At 37.5% G+C, this 17,492-nt stretch overlaps 1 pseudogene; it reads right to left on the bottom strand.

Moving 5' to 3' along the window:
- Positions 1-10,750: 10,750 nt before the first annotated feature.
- LOC108283540 lies at positions 10,751-12,417 on the bottom strand (annotated as a pseudogene).
- Positions 12,418-17,492: the final 5,075 nt, after the last annotated feature.

Raw genomic sequence — 17,492 nt, 5'->3', positions numbered from 1 at the left:
GGCAATTACTAAGGGGATTTGTTACCACTAGGCTAGCCTTCCAAGAGATGCTTAAAAGCACTCTAAACTTGGAAACGAAAGATACCTGTTACTACAAAATACATGTAAATACATAACACACAGATCTTACAAAGCAACCACATAATCAAGACTAGATTGTTGCTAGAGTGCAGTGGTGCAATCTGCTCACCACAAGCTCTGCCTCCCATGTTCAAACAATTCTTCTGCCTTAGCTTCCCAAGTAGTTGGGATTACAGGTGTGTTCCACCACACCCAGCTAATTTTTTTGTGTGTTTTTAGTAGAGACCAGGTTTCGCCATGTTGACCTGGTTGTCTCAAACTCTCAGCCTCAAGATCTGCCTGCCTCAGCTCTCAATGTGCTGGGATTACAGGTGTGAGCCACTGTGCCTGGTCTTCTGCTTTCTTATCTTGCTCAAGATTGCCCTATTTGGGGTCTTTTGTGATTTCATATGAAGGCTAGGATTGTTTTTCTATATTTTTGAAAAATCCCATTGGAATTTTGATAAAAGATTAGATTCAATTTACAGATCACTTTGGGTAGCATAGGCATTTTAACAATAATAATTCTTACAATTTGTAAACACAAGTTATACACCATTTATATTTTTCTCAAGCTTTTTAATCTATGTAAAACTGTAAAACGTAGATTACAGCTGTTTCTTAAGCTTTTTCTCAAGCTTTTAAATCTATGTTTTACAGTTTTCAGTGTACAGATATTTTGCCTTCTTGGACAGATTTATTCATAGGTATTCTTTCTGATGCTAATTGTCTTGGATTTTTTTCTTATTTTGGATACATTATTTGTATATAGAAAAACAAGTTATGTTTGTGTATTAATTATGTTTACGTTAATATTTTGTGTGATTATGCTGTAAGTATATTGAACTTCTTAGTCCAAATAATTTTGGATGGAGCTGTAGGATTTTGTGTGTTTATTATTATTATGACATCTAAAAACAGATAATTTTGCATCTTCCTTTCTGGTTTGTATGGCCTTTTTATTGTCTTATTGTTCTGGCTAGGACTAAATTGAATAGGACTGCTGAGAGTGTGCATTGTTGTCTAGTCCCAGCTCTTCAGGAAAGTGCTTTCACCTTATCCTCATTCAGTATCATGTTGCCTATGTGTAATGTTATAAATGACTTTTATTATTTTGAGATATATTTTTTCTGTGCTAATTTGTTGAGTTTTTTTTAACGTTAAGTGGTGTTAGATTTTATCAAATACTTTTTCCGCAACCATTGGGATGATCACATAATTTTTGTTTTTAATTCTGTTTATGTAGTGAATCACACTTACTGATTTGCATATGTTAAGCTATCCTTGAATCCCTGGGATAAAACCCACTTGATTATAATATACTATCTTTTTGATGTGCCATTGAATTTTGTTTGCTAATTTTGTTGAAGATTTTTGCGTCATTGTTCATCAAGGACGTTGGTCTGTAGTTTTTTGTTGTTGTATTCTTGCCTGTTGTTAATATCACAATGCTGGTTGCATAGAATGAGTGAAAGAATCATCTTTCTTGTTCGTTTTCCTGAAATAGTTTTAGTAAGACTGGTACCAGCTCTATTTTGTATGTCTAGTGAAATTTGGCTGTGAATCTGTCTCGTCTTGTTTTTTTGCTGTCGCTTTTGTTGGGAAATGTATTACTACTAATTAAATCTCACTACTTGTTATTGGTCTGTTCAGAATTTCTATTTCTTCCTGGTTTATTCTCATGAGGTTGTACACTTCCAGAATCTATTCACTATCTCTAGGTTTTCTAGTTTGTGTGCTTAGAGATTCTCACAGTAGCCTCTGGTAATCTTCTGTATTTCTGTAGTATCAGGTGTAATGTCACCTTTATCATTTCTGATTATGTTTAATTTCCTCTTTCTTTCTTGTTTAGTGTAGCTAGCAATCTATCAATTTTTTCTATTCAATAAACGAACTTGTCATTTTGTTTTTTTTTTTTATCTTTTTTTCTCCACAATCCCATTGGTTTTGCACTGATCTTGGTTCTTTCTTTTCATCTGCTAGGTTTGGGCTTGGTTTGTTTTTGTTTTTCAAATTCCTTGCAGTACAAAATTAGGTTATTAATTTAAGATATTTTTCTACCTCTTATGTAGGCTTTTGACACTATAAACTTTTCGCTTGGCAGTGCTTTTGCTGTATCCCAGAGGTTTTGGCATGTTATGTCTCTATTTTGTTTGTTTGAAAATTGTTTTTAAAATTTCTGCCTTGATTTTGTCAGACAGCTAAAGGTCATTCAGAAGCAAGTTGTTCAGTTTCCATGTATTTGCATGTTTTTGAGAGTTCTTGGTATTGATTTCTAATTTTATTCCACTGTGATCCAAAGACATTTGATTTATTTTTGATTTTTTAAAATTTACTAAGATTTGCTTTATGTCCAAATATATGATTTATTTTGGAGAATTTTTCAGGTGCAGATAAGAATAATGTATATCCTACCATTTTGTAAAATGTTCTGAAAATGCCTGTTGGGTTCATTTGGTCTGAAATCTAACTGCAATGTTTCTGTGTTGATTTTCTGCCTGTCTGCCTAGGGTGTTATTAACCCATTATTACTACTGTCTCTCTGTTCTCTTAGTTCTATCAGTATTTGTTTTATGAATATGAGTGCTCCAGTTTTGGGTGCATATACGTTTAGATGATAATGTCTTCTTGTTGAATTCAGTCCTTTATCATTATGTAATAATCTTATTTTTTGCTACAGCTGATTTAGTCTGCTTTATCTCATACAAATATGGCTATTTCTGCTTATTTTGGTTTTCCATTTGTATGGTATATCTTTTCCCACTGGTTTTCTTTGAGGCTTCGCTCTTTACCATTAAATTGTGTCTCCTGTAGGCAGAAAATGTTTGGATCTACTTTTTCTATTTAATTTGCCAGTCTATATCTTGTAAGTGGAATATTTGGGACAATTACATTAATGGGTAATATTGAAATACAATGTTTTTATTTCTGTCATGTTGTTACCTGGTTGTTTTGTAGCAACAATTCTGTAAATGCTTTATAGAATCTGTGAACTTTTTCCTAATGTTTTTATGATGGCAAATTTTGTCCTTTCATTTCCATCTTTAGAACTCTTTTGAGCATTTCTTGTAAGTCCAGTCAAGAGGTGACAGATTCCCTTAGCATTTGCTTGTCAGAGAAATACTTTACTTCTCCTTCATGAAGCTAAATTTAGCAAAAGTCAAAGGTTTTGATTGGCAGTTCTTTGCTTTAAGAAAACTAAAAATAGAAGCCTGATCTCTTCTGGGTTGCATAGTTTTTGCTAAGAAGTCCACTGTTGGTCTGATGGAACTATATTTACAGGTGATCTCAGCGTGTGTTCCTTTAACTTTGGTTTGTCTGATGAATATATGCCTTGGTGAGTTCCAACTTGTGAAAAATCTTCCAGGTGTTATTTGCCCTTCATATATCTGAATGTTTAATTATCTATCTAGATCAGAAAAGTTTCTTAACTAATCAGATACATTTCCCATGCTTTTTACTCTTTCTTCTTCTCACTCAGAAATGCCTATAGCTTGTAGACATAATCTCCTATTTCTTGAAGGTTTTTTATATTTTTTAAATGTTCTTTCTTTCCTAATTTTCTTATGACTGGGTTACTTTGAAGGACTGGGCTTTAAGGTCTAAAACTCTCTCTTCTGCCTTGTCTGGTTTACTGTTAAAATTTTCAACTACATTTTATAATTCCTTCAATGAATTTTTTATTTCCAGAAGTTCTGTTGTTCTTAAAATATCTATCTCTTTCGTAAATTTTATATTAATATCCTGAATTGTTATTTTGATTGCTTTATGTTGGTTTTCAACTTTCTCATGGATCTCATTGAGCTTTCCTACAATTAGTATTTTGAATTTTTAATGTGTCACTGTAGTTCTATTTCTGTTAGAATCCATTGCTTCAGAGCTGATGTGATCCTTTGGGGGTGACAGTGTTTACTCTCTTTTTGTACTGCCAAACTTTTTACATTATTTCTCATTTAAAGAAGCTGTCACTTAATTATTTTTGTATTTGCTTTCATTTGAATGATATTTTTAATTTTCTATCCTTTTTTCTTTTGGGGGTATGATTATATGTTATTGCAACTGGATTTTTTCTTGGGTGCTGGTGAGGCACAGCTCCCCCGAGAGAATGCTGTGGGTTCTTGGTCTCCAATCTCTTAAAGAATAAGTGATGGGACCACTACAGGTACACTGTATGCTTGAAATATCGGACCCAAGAAGTTTTGCAGAAAGGTGATTTTATTTAGGTAGAGAAAAGAGAAGTGAAAGACTTCCACGAAGAGTGTGAAAGGGAATTCCAGAGGCGAAAATTCCAGAGGGGAAAGGGAGCTCCTACCATGTGGGAGGGGATTCCAGAGAGCTGGAAATCCAGCATGGGGTGAAGGACCAGGGGAATGTATCCTGGGAGAAATTCCCACCTTCCCAAGTTCCTCTGGCCAATGAAAGGAGTTCCTTTAAACTTCTGCTGGGGTGATTGACTCTGAGTTTCTTCCCAAGCCCGTGAAATTCAAACATAAACCATTAAGTCTCCTGGATGGAGAAAGATGAGATGGGGGTATGGTGCTGGGAAATTCTTGCCCTAAAAACTATGCCCCTTCATGGACCCAGAAAGAGAACAGCTTCCCTCATTATGTGTAATCATTTGGCTTCAATTCTTGGTGCTTTCAGGGAGCCAAGGCTCTATATGAGTTTCTTGGTTATAGTTTTTGCTTTCTCAAATGCTGATTGTTGTAGCAATACATTGGCATATAATCTGATGATCTTCTGCAGGGCTGGGAGTGCAAGAGGCCTCAGGAAGGTAATCTCATTTGCTAGTACTATGCCTTTTTGCCAGCAGGTATTATATATGGTTGTGCAGTTCAGCTTACTGTGTAGTAGCTGGCACTTACTAGCAGATGCTGGCTTGTTTGATAATTTGATGACTAGCAAAAGTCCCTTCAGGGTGGTGGAAAAGCTCACTGTGGGATGCACACAGGTCTCTGTCTTTTTCTGCACCTCCAACTTCTTCCTGTGGGTTCTCCAAAAGGTTCTGATACTTTTCTCTCAGCATTCCACCTGGGCCATGATTATTCACCTGTAACGTTAAATCTTTCTAAGAAGAACTGATATCTGATGTCTCTAGTCAGCCTTCTTCAAAAAGAAAATCACCACTTTTTTTTTTTCTTTTTTTGGTTTGAGATGGGTTCTCTCTCTGTGGCCCAGGCTGGAGTACAGTGGCATGATCTTGGCTCACTGCAACCTCCACCTCCTGGGTTCAAGCAATTCTTCTGCCTCAGCCTCCCTAGTACCTGGGATTACAGGCACCCACCACGATGCATGGCTAATTTTTGTATTTTTAGTAGAGACAGTTTTCGCCATGTTGGCCAGGCTGGTCTCAAACTCCTGACCTCAGATGATCTGCCCACCTTGGCCTCCCAAAGTGCTGAGATTACAGGTGTGAGCCACCACACCCAGTTGATTTTTATTCTTTATTCTGTTAATGTGATTTATCACAATTATTTTTATTCAGTTTCTTCAGCTTTATTGAGGTGAAGTCATTTGACAAAATTGTGTATATTTAAAATGTACAACACAATGATTTGAACTAAGTATACATTGTGAACTGATTGCTGCAGTCAAGTTAATTATCATATTCATTATCTCAGGGACTTAATTGTTTCATTTTGATGAGAATGCTTAAGGTCTAGTCTTTGAAAATTTCAAAGTATATAATTTAGCATTACTAACTATAGTTACTATGATTTACATTATGTTCTCAGAAATTATTTATCTTAGAATGGAAGGTCTGTATACTTGGCTTACATCTCCCAATTTGACCCATCCCCCAGACCTTGTCAACCACCATTCTACTCTGTTTCTAAGAACTAAATTTTATTGTTTTATACTCCACATTCACCTTTTTTTTTCTGCTTTAAAATGAATTTTGTAAATTAGAGCACAGAGAAAAGATGCAGAAAAAAGAGTAAAGGGTCTTAACACTAATTAATCTTGGGACTGGGGTAAATAACTATGACCTGTGGGTCAAATACAGCCCTTTACCTGTTTATGTAAATAAAGTTTTATTGGAACACAGCTGTACCTGTTCATTTATATAATATCCATGTACGTTTTCACACTTCAACAGCAGAACTGAGTAAGAAGAAATACTGCATAGCTCACATAGCCTAAAATATTTATCTGCCCTTTGCAGAAAAACTTTCTGACTGGTTGTAAATTAAAAAGAGCATTTTCAACATAATCTAAATGAGCTGAAGTAACACAAAATCATCTTTACCAATGTTCTTGAGCCAGAATAAGTGGATTAATATATTTCCCATATCATATGTGTTTTGTATTAGTCAATTTTGTGTTGTCATAAAGGAATACTTCAGGCTGGATAATTTATTTTATTTTTATTTTTTTTCAAGACAGGGTCTTACTGTATCATCACTGGAATGCACTGGCATGATCTCAGCTCACTGCAACTGCCACCTTCCAGGTTCAAGCAATTCTCTCACCTCAGTCTCCCTTTAGCTGGAACTACAGGAGCACACCACCATGCCTACCTAATTACTGAATTTTTGGTAGAGGCGGGGTTTCACCATGTTGGCCAGGCTCAAAATCCTGACCTCAAGTGATCTGCCTGCTTCACCCTCCCAAAGTGCTGGGATTACAGGCATGAGCCACCAGTCTCAGTCCCTATTTTTAAAAATAGGTTCATTTGCCTCACAGTTCTCCAGGCTACACAAGCATGGTGCCAATATCTGCTTTAGGCCAGCACCTCAGGAAGCTTCCACTCATGGCAGATGGCAAAAGGGGGTTTGTCACACAGTGACAGAGAAAGCCAGAGAGATGCCATGCTCCTTTAAGCTCCCAGCTCTCATGTGAGCTAACAGAGCAGGGACTTGCTCATTACCCTGGGGAAGGCACCAAACCATTCATAAGGGATCCACACCATTACTCAAACACCTTCCGCCAGGCTCTGCCTCCAACACTGGGAATCACATTTCAACATGAAAGTTGGAGGGGAAAAATATCCCAACCATATCAGGCTACTCAAACATTCTGCTTATAATTTGTGCAGCCAAAACTAGTTACCAACTGTGTTTGTTAACTAAAAAATAATATTAAATTTTTTGTGTGTAACTATAAAATTATACAGATAGATAGATATAGAGAAAGAGGAAGAAAGAGGAGAGAGGAGAGAGAGAAGATAGGAGCTATCCAATTTGAGTGTAAGGGAATCTAAAAAAAAAAAAAAGAAGAATTCAAAATCCTATTACTAGAAACTTCTTTTTGAAACCTAGAAATATTTTATTATATTTTTCTTTATATTTAATAGCATGAGACTGTTAGTAGGACCCATACCAGAGCAAAGACAATTTACAACTTCAAGTTTTACCCATGATGTGACAAGCTTTTTGAATATAAACTAACCAGCACTCCTATAGAACACTGATTTTTAATAATATAATTGAACTGATATAGCAAAATAAAGAACTTTTCATTTCTAAAGTAAATATTTTAGCCAACGTTGCATCAAAAGTCAAATATTTGACATTTTTCAAGACTTTAATTTTAACTCTAATTATATTATATAGTACACATTATTTAAAATATATTACAAACGTTTTCTCTTTATATGAAATATAAAATTTTAAATGTTGTAGCATGATTCACATTGGAAAACATGTAAAATTGTATAAACTGCTCTCATGCAAAAAGTGCCATTGGAATCACATAAAACGTTCTAATGCTTCAAGGCGCTAGGCACAGTGCTTGGCATATATTACATACTTCATAAATGTCTGTTAACTCATTCTCTCATTTACTTGTGAGATAAAAGATGTTCAATCTTTTAACAACAAACGGAGTTTTGACAAAGATTTTGATGGACAGTGGAGCAGATGAGGGGATGATAATCAAGATTTCAAACTGTTTGGTTAAAATCTACTAAGTAAAGCACTGGGTTCACAAGACATCATAGAGAATCAAGAGTCAATACTCCACAAAAAGAATGTATTCTTTCAGTATCCAAGTTGGACTTTTATATATAACCAACTGCTTGAAGCTGGGAATAAGTTGTGGTAGAGAGAAGTAAAACACACAGTCCACCAGAAGGTAAAAACCACCTGATGGGGGACTTGTTTTCCTGCACTGAGGCTTCTTTTCAGGTGGGGTCTCATTCTCTTGGTTCTGACAACTAAATACAAGTTGAAGAAAAAAAAACTGGTTTAAATCAAAAAGTTTTATTCTAAAATAAATATAAATAAATGTAGAAGGTAGAGGGGTGTGTAACCTTCCTATTTTTTCCCGTTATGCACTAACCAATCCATCTGTTCTGCATATTTGTGCCAAAGTCACAGGTGAGTTGTCAACTCTTTCAGGAGCATTTCTGGGCTATTTGCAGAAGGTCTGATAAATGCAGTATTTTACCAGAGTAATAAGGTCTACAAGATGCAAAAAGCAATAAAAAAAGAGAAAAAAGTATGAATACTAAGCAGAATATAAGATAAAAATTGATCTTGGAGGAAATTTACCCAGTTTCTGTTTGCCCCAAGAATACCGCGCTGTCAGTGAGATGCACATTTTTTTCCTAAATGGGAAATGGGTTAAAAATCTTTAACAAAAATAAAACATAACACCGGCAAGTCATTTGCAGCTGGCCCGAATTGTCTTTGGTATTCAGAGAAGAAAAGAAATGGAAGTACCGTTATAGTTCCAGTCTTGTCATTTCATAGAAGGTAGGGAGGGGTATAGAAGACCTTCTCAAATGCTTTGCTTATGAACTGACTCTGCTTGAATACTTCTCTGCCTTAACTCCAGTCATCTGAGTAATACAAAGAAAGCCCTTGGAGATATGAGTTGTGTCTCCTTATCCCTTGAGAAGTTCCTGGAAGACCAAGAAGGGCTCTTTACTCTGCATTATTCTAAACAAAGTAAGAGTCTGGAGACTTCATTGCCATCTGCACAACTTCTCTGGGTCGTTGCCAACTAAATTTTCTTGCCTTTTTTTTTTTTTTCCAGTGATTCGTAAGTGGGCTTGTGCTATTTTTAGCAAGAAGGCTTTTTTAAGAACCAAATACTTTCCCTTTTCTCTTCTAAAGTTATAGTCATCTACCTTTGTCATTTAAAAATTTTAAAGGTTCAAGTAGTAAAAGGTATTACAATCTCAAAATATGTCCTAAAATTTAACTCTCTTAAATACTTTGTTGTAACTGGCTCTACATCCTTATTTTCTATGTTTACTGAAAACTTTTGTAGTGGCTGTCATTTATGAATCATTGGCTAGACTTTGAAAATTGTTTAATAATTTGTGGTATAAGATGGTCAACCTTGGAAAATATTTAATTATATTCATTCATTAAATCTTTTGCAAACTTAAATCTAAAAGCTAAGTTAAAAAGAAATATTATCAAATAAGGAAATAAGCCTTCAGAATTCCAAGGTGGATTTCTTGCATGAACTGTTTCATAAAATCTTTAAATTCATAGTAAATATCATAATAGTTATACTGTTTTCAATTTTATTAATGTCAATGGAAGATGTCTAAATTAAATTAAAACAGTAAAAATGTCCCTTGAGTTTGACAGAAAATTTGCAAGCATTAGACATTTATCTTACACTATAGTTATTGATAAAAAGTTTTCTTTTTGACAAAATATAAAGAATTAGTACATTGATATTTCTTTAAAGAGAAATATCAGTGCAAAACTTCCTGATGGTAAAAGAAAATCCCTGAGTTACTTACTTCAACACTTTCATCACTGAAAATGATTTTGAAGCTATTCTAATTATTTTTATTTCTATAAATATCGATAGAAACAATTTTTAAAACATAAAATATTTGTGAATGGTGCATTCACCTGATTCAGTTAATAAAGTAATATTATCCCAGATAGAATATTTAAGGAAGTTGCACTGTGTTTTGTTTTTGCTTTAATGAGTTGTAAAAGTAATTTAGCTTATCAAGGCAAATTCAGAGCTACATAATAGTATAGTGAATTTTGCCAAGTCACATAAAGTTGTGAGTTGGATGACTCTCCTAATGTTATTACGAGATTAAAGTGGATAAAACTTATTTGGTAGATTTATTCGTTCAGAAAAATAATCTCCTACCAGCAAAGCCAATAATTTATTTTAGAACATGCTCGTATTTTCCTCACTTTTTGTGGTGTTACCAACACTGACTGAACCACATGAACAAGATCTCAAAAACTCAGGCTTATAAGTAGTGGTTATGATAAACAGCAGTTTTAAATATTTAATATGAAGACAGACACTTGAAGAGTATTTTTTGGTGAGATCATGCCCCTGGAAGAAACTAAATTTAAATAAAACAGATTTCTTTTAAACCTATTAAATAGGATTTGAAATGGTTGCCAGTCTGGTCATCCAATAGGAAACTTGAAAGTTCAGACACGGATTTGGCACTTCTGTATGTTTTTTGAGTCTTCTTGTCACTGATGCAGTTATACTCTTTTTTCTTCTTTACCTTAGTTCATTCCATTATTAAAATGGAGAAAAAAGAAACAATGTGGAATATGTGATTTGACAGTTGTTCCACTGTAGGAAGAAATATATAATTGTTTCCAAAGGCCATCCTTAACTCCTGCAAGGTGCTCCATATTCTTGACTTGCTCTTAGGAAGTCTAGCCTCCAGACTGCAGGACTCTATGAACCATATATATATATATATATATATATATATATATATATATATATAAAACATCTTGTTTTCCAAGTGCCCACTGATCCATTCTTTACTAAAGATAAGACATCCACGGGAGTTCTTATTTTTTTTACAGCCTCAATAGCATCATATCTTCCTCTATTCATGGTCTGTTTTATCAGACATCAACCACGCTTTCAGTAAGTATTCATAAAGACTGTCTTCCAGATCACCAAGTGATGTGTGATCCTGACCCCAGAGCCCTGTTCTTGGCTTCAAACAATTTGGATAAAGACCATTTGGACAATCCATTTTCTAAAGCAGTTTCTGCATGTCCATGACCTTGTTGTAGTAAATCAGGTCTGCCGACAAGTAGCTGAGGTGGATGAACTCCACATGCAGTGTACCAGATTCAGCCACAATGCTGCCACATGCAGACCCCTAGCCTCAGTTTCACCCTACTCCATTCTGCAAATGTACCATTGTCCAGGGAATCCCAGTCCGTGTGTGAAAGGCAGGAATGCGTTTCTCAGCTAGTTGTATAGCTTTAATCTTGAAAATCTCCTGTCCTGAAAGGTAATATGCTGCAAGCAGGCCTTCAATAAATTGAATGTTGACTTCAAACACAGACATCTCTGAATTGACACTGACCTCAAGGTTGTTTTTAAACCATGTAGGAATTCAGCATGAATAACCATGATAAAAAGCGTCTACAATGGTAGCACCCATTTGCGAACTTCCAAATATGTTAATTGCACATCCTTTCCTTTTCACAGGTCTGAGTTCATTACGCCCCAACTGTATGTCCTGTAATTATTCCAGGCATGTTTCATGCTTTAATTTTTTTCCCTTTTCTTTTTTATGCCGTCTTCGGGGACTCCACCATTCACGCCTACAATGTTTGGAATAGGGACTGGTGGTAGTGAATTGTTTTCTGTCTTCATTTCTTGGACCTTATTTTTCTCTATCCGGACCTTATTTTTCTCTATGCTTGGATTTCCTTGCTTGACTTTTCTTTCTCTTTGAGATGTGGTCTCACTATGTTACCCAGGCTGCGTGTTGTGGTGTCATCAGTGTTCACTGCAGCCTCCACCTCGTAGGCTCAAGCAATCCTACCACCTTAGACTCCTGAATAGCTAGGATTACAAGGGGACACTACCACACCTGGCTAGTTTTTGATTTTTTGCGGAGACAGAGTCTCATCATGTTGCCCAGGCTGGTTTCAAACTCCTAGATGAAAGCCATCCTCTCGATTTGGCCTCCCAAAGTGTTGGGATTACAGGTGTGAGCCACGGCACCCAGGCTGCTTGACTTTCTCAATTTTTATTTTGCCTCTTCCAGAGCCTTCTCACGATCAGCTCGAATTTTATTTCTCAGAGGTTCTTCTTCGTCTTCCCTGTGTATATATTAATCAGGTACATAGATCAAGAAGACTTCAGAGATTTTAGCCCCTTTGCCAGCAACTACCTGAGGAATTAACACATCGTCTAAACCCAGATGAAAGCGTTTGTGTTTTGAGAAGCCTAGAAGGAAAAAGAATGCCCCCAAACACAGGGTGATGAAGGCACTAAAATTAAATGTCTTCTCAGAAAGCCTCAATAAGTGTCTTCTCAGGAGCCCTGTGATGTGGGAGGGAGGGCAGCCCCAGGTTCAAAAGTGGGATTCCACGTCTCGAGAGGGCAGCAAGGCTGGGGTAGACATCGTTTATGCTCTTGGAGACAGTATGCCATAATGTTCTCATCTTATAGGAAATGCACGATACATTAACTATCTTCAAAATCTTGGCAAAAATGGGAAAGCTCAATTTCTCTCCCTTAAAGGACTGCTGCTTCTTCACAGGCACCTCTTTCACGTTCCACTAATTCCATTCAGAAACGTGCATGACCCCCCGCCTCGAACGATCACAAGCTTAGGTCCTGCGAGATCTCATTTACCCTTTGACTTTCAGAACCCTACGGGGTTATCGGAAGTCTTTTCATTTCTAGGGGTATATCAGAGAAGCTACACTGCAAAGGAGCTGCCCCTTGGGGAGGTACTCAAGGGTGGTCTTCCGCCCCAAATGGGAGCCTGGCTAAATCGGGGGAATTGCAGAAGGTTCACCATCTCTTAACCTTCGTGGTGGAAAAATAAGGGTCTCCACCGAATCCTGCAAAAAGGGAGGAAGGTTTCCCGCCCCCGGAGGCCAAGAAAGCGGCTCTGGGGGAAGGAGCAGGAAGGGACCGGCCGCCCGCGCTTCCCAACGCTGCCGGGCAGGCTCCCGGGCCGAGCAGAGCTCCGAGGCTGCGCCGGGCAGTCACGCCCAACGTACCTGAGCCCAGCCAGCAGCAGTCGCTGTCGCCGCCGCAAGGGCCTGTCCCGGCGCACTTTCCTCCCGTGCGGCCCCTCAGAAACCCGGAGTGCAGGCAGGGGAGGCGCGGCGGGCCCCGCGGCCGGGTCAGTTCGCCAGCTGCCTGCTCCGGAGCGAGTTGCCGCCGACCCCGCCGCGCCCGGCCGATCCCCGCGCTCCGCAGCGTGGGAAGGCGCCGAGCTGCGGCACTCGCTCCGAGAGCCCGGGGCCGGCAACTACCCATTCCTCGCGCAGCCGTGGGACCGCGGGTGGCCCCGGGCGCGGGCGAGCAGCCGCTCCTCGGGCAGGCAGAGGCCGACTCCGGGTCCTCCGCCAGCCGCCGTGTGGGCCTCCTCTGCGCTGCCTCCCGTGGCACCCGGATCCGCCTGGCTGCGGCTGTTGAAAGACGGCTCCCATGCGCGGGGCTGCGGCCGGGCCTCTGCCTCTCCTGGCCTGACGGGCGCGGAACAGCTGCTGGGCAACACCCGCTGGGCGCACGCGCGGAGGAGCCGGAGGGCGGGGCCGATGGGGCGCAGCCGGAACCCGCCCCCGACTCGCGAGTGGGCGGTGCCCGCGGCGGAGCGTGGGGCGCTCTCCCTGGAGTCCACGGTTAAGTGACGCCACCCTGGGTTTGCCTGTCTCTGTCGGGATCATTTCTCTTTTCATTACGTCCTGACACACTGTCAGACACACTGTCACAGATGGCAGTTTCTGCCTTCCTCTGGCTGAGTATATTTCATTAAATATATATCCTGCATTTTCTGTATCCAGTCATCCCTCTGTGGGATAAGTTGTTTCTGTGTCTTGGCTAGTTTAAATAATATCTAATAAAAAGTGCAGATATCTCTTTCCTTCAGATACATACCCAGAAGTGAGTTGTATTTTTCACTTTTTAAGGAACCTATATGTGTTCATATGTCTGCACCAATTTACATTCCCACCAAGAATATACAAGGACTTCCCTTTCTCTGCACGCTCTGCATCACTTGTTCTCTCTTGTGAGGTGTTGATGACTAGTTTTAGTAATAGTCATTGTAACAGAAGTGACGTGATGTCTCATTGTGGCTTTGATTTGAATTTCCGTGATAATCAGTGATGTCAAGCACCTTTGTGTATTTATATGTTAGTGATTTTTTCAATTTTCTTGAAAAAATGCCTATTCAGATGATATACCTTGTTTTTATTTGGGTGGTTGACTTTTTTGATATTAGGTTGAACACCATATATAGTTTGAATATTAACCTCTCATTAGATTATGGTTTGCAAATATTTCTCTTATTCTGTGGGTTACCTTTTCATCTCGTTGATTAAGTCTTTTGCTGTGCAGAAGCTTTTCAGTTTGATGTAATGCCATTTGTCTACTTTTTGGTTTTTTGCCCGTGCTTTGTGGTATATCCAAAAAATCTTTGCTAATACAAATGTCAAGGAGCCTTTCTCTGTTTTGTTTTGTTTTTTTCCTAATATATGTTTTCTTTATATTCTTCTAGTAGTTTTACATTTCATTTCCTACACTAAACCTTTAATCCATTTCCAATTGACTTTTGTATATGGTGTAAAATAAGGGTCTAATTTCTTTTACTTCCTCCCACTTTCTTTCCTTCCGTTTTTTTTCCTCCATTTTTTTTTCATGTGAATGTCTAGTTTTCCAAACATCATTTATTGAAGAGATTATCCTTTTTCCATTGTATTCTAGGCAACTTTGTCTGAAATAAATTGATGTTAAATGTGTGAGTTTATTTACGGGCTCTTTATTCTGTTCAATTGATTGCTATGTCTTTTCTTATGTCAGTATCATGCTGATTTGGTAAATATAGCTTAACAATATAATCTAAAAACAGAAAGAGTGATTCCTCCAACTTTGTTCTCTCTCAAGAGTGCTTTGGCTATTTAGAGATTTTTGTGGTTCCACACAAATTTTAGAATTATTTTTATTTGTTTTAAAAATGTCACTGGAATTTTGGTAGGAATTGTACTGAATCTGTAGGTTGCTGTAAGTAGTATGGTAATTTTAACAATATTAATGATAAATGTGATATATATTGTCTTTTATTTTTGTCTCCAGTTACTTTCAATATTTTATAGTTTAGAGTACCTAGGTCCTTCAAACCCTAAGTTAAACATCTTCCTAATTTTTTTTAAATGCTATTTAAATTAGATCATTTTCTTGACTTCTTTTCGGGTAGGTCATTATGATGTAAAGAAATGCAATTGATTTTGTGTGTTGATTTTGTATTTATTTATTAGTTCTAACTTTTTTTGTGGAATTTGTAGGATTTTCTATGTATAGGATCTTGCTGTTTGTGGGATTATTTTACTGCTTGTCTTCTAATATGACTGTCTTGTATTTCTTTTTTTTTTTTCCAAAACATTAAAAAAATTTTTTTCTGTATCTATTGAGATAACCATATGGTTTTTATCTTTCATTCTGTTAATATATTGTATCATATTGACTGATTAGTGTATGTTAAATCAACCTTGCATTCCAAATTGCTCTTGCTGGTACTTCCAGTACTGTGTTGAAAAGAAGTGGTGACAGTGGGTGTTTTTGTCTTGTTCCTGATCTTAGAGGAAAAGCTTTCAGTTTTCCCTGATAATTATGTTAACTGTGACTTTCTCATAGATGGCCTTTACTATATTGAGGAAATTTTCTTCTATATCTAATTTGTCAGGAGTTTTTATTATCAAAGAATATAATTTTTTTCAAATTTTTTTTCTGTATCTACTGAGATAACCATGTGGTTTTTATCGTTCATTCTGTTAATATGTTGTATCATACTGATGGATTTCTCTATGTTAAACCAACCTTGCATTCCAAAGATAAATTTCGCTTGGTCAAGTAGTATGATCTTTTTGATATGTTGCTGAATTTGGTTGTTTTTTTTAAAAAATTTTTGTTGTGTTTTTAAAAATGAAACCACAAAGCAGTACTCTAATGAACACAGATACAAAAATTCTCAATGACATGGTGAGTTTTGAGAGCACAACTTTCCTGATAGCTTTAAGTATAAACACTGGATTCAGACTGTCTCTGGATACCAGTCTTATCTTATTTGAGTAACAGCTGCGTAATCTTTGTCAAATTACTGAACTCCTCTGAATCTCAGATGCATCATCTGGAAAATAACAATAATAGGGATTTGAGAAACAAATTAGATAATTAACACAAACACTTATCACAGTGTATTTTACAAAGTAAATGCATTTGTTGTTACTTTCAGCAGCAAATGGGAGCTACATTCATCCAGACTAGCATAGCCCAATATGCAGAAGCCTATGACTAGTCTGAAATTTCTACCCCTCTTTCCACCCATCTTTACTTCCTTACATTTATGACACTTCTGTTCTTAGGCACACTCTAGTTCAAAGTGATGAAAGTCTTACTTTTGTCTTACTTTCCCGCAAGCATAGAAATCCTTTTGTTTGCTGATTTAGCTGGAATATATACTGATACTCCTTTTTTATTTGAATGCAGAATCATTCAATTCCCTTCTTTCTCCCTCCAGGGATTTCACTTTAGTTTCATCTTCATGTCAGGAGACATGCTTCAACCACATGTCTTTTTTCTGGAAGAAATATTTGACCAGTTGTACTTGCTCAAGGCAGGTCAGCCATAGAGCAGAATTGAAGATATGGATACTCCAAAGAAGAGATAAAGTGTGGACAGGGGAAAAAGGTAGGGAGAACTTTATCAAAATCATGAGATTAACCTTCCTGGACATGGAAGGTTAATCATGAGCCTCCCTTACAGTAATATGCTGATTTTACAGAACAAGGAGGTGTTGACAAAAAGAGTCAAACTCTGTAAAATATTTGAAGATATTTATTGACTGTCAAACATAAGTGACCGTGTCCCATGACACAGCCCCCAGGAGTGCAGTGGCACTATCTCAGTTCACTGCAACCTCCACCTCCCTGGTTCAAGCAATTCCCCTGCCTCAGCCTCCCAAGTAGCTGGGATTACAAGTGCACACTACCACCCTGGCCAATTTTTTTGTATTTTTAGTAGAGACGGGATTTCACCATGTTGGCCAGACTAGTCTCAAACTCCTGACCTCTGGCAATCCACCCGCCTTGGCCTCCCAAAGTGCAGGGTTTACAGGTGTGAGCCACGATGCCCGGGCTCGGTGAAGACTCTTTTCTGTTCTTGAAGCCAGTAATATGCCTAGTTGCTTTCTCTAATTTGTGTGTCTGGCAGGAACTGAGAAAGAAGGAATTAGATTTGAAATTCTAATGTAAAGCTCAAATATTTATATCCCCTTTATATCTGTATCTGTGATTAGCTCTAACATTCATCAAATATATAAAGTTCATCTTTTTAGCTACCTGTATCCACTTTTTGACGATATTCACGTTTGGAGCCCACATTTTTGTGAAGAGTTCAGTCCTAAGTAATATTTAAACACTTTGCTTATTTTGTGGATATCATTATAAGCTCTATTTTCAAGCAATGAAAGCAAGATTAGTGTTAAACTATCTTGT

Source organism: Cebus imitator, unplaced genomic scaffold, assembly GCF_001604975.1.
Source record: "Cebus imitator isolate Cc_AM_T3 unplaced genomic scaffold, Cebus_imitator-1.0 Scaffold261, whole genome shotgun sequence".
NCBI classification, from domain to species: domain Eukaryota; kingdom Metazoa; phylum Chordata; class Mammalia; order Primates; family Cebidae; genus Cebus; species Cebus imitator.
Note: the sequence above shows the minus strand (reverse complement) of the source record. Positions and strands in the feature narration are given on the sequence as shown.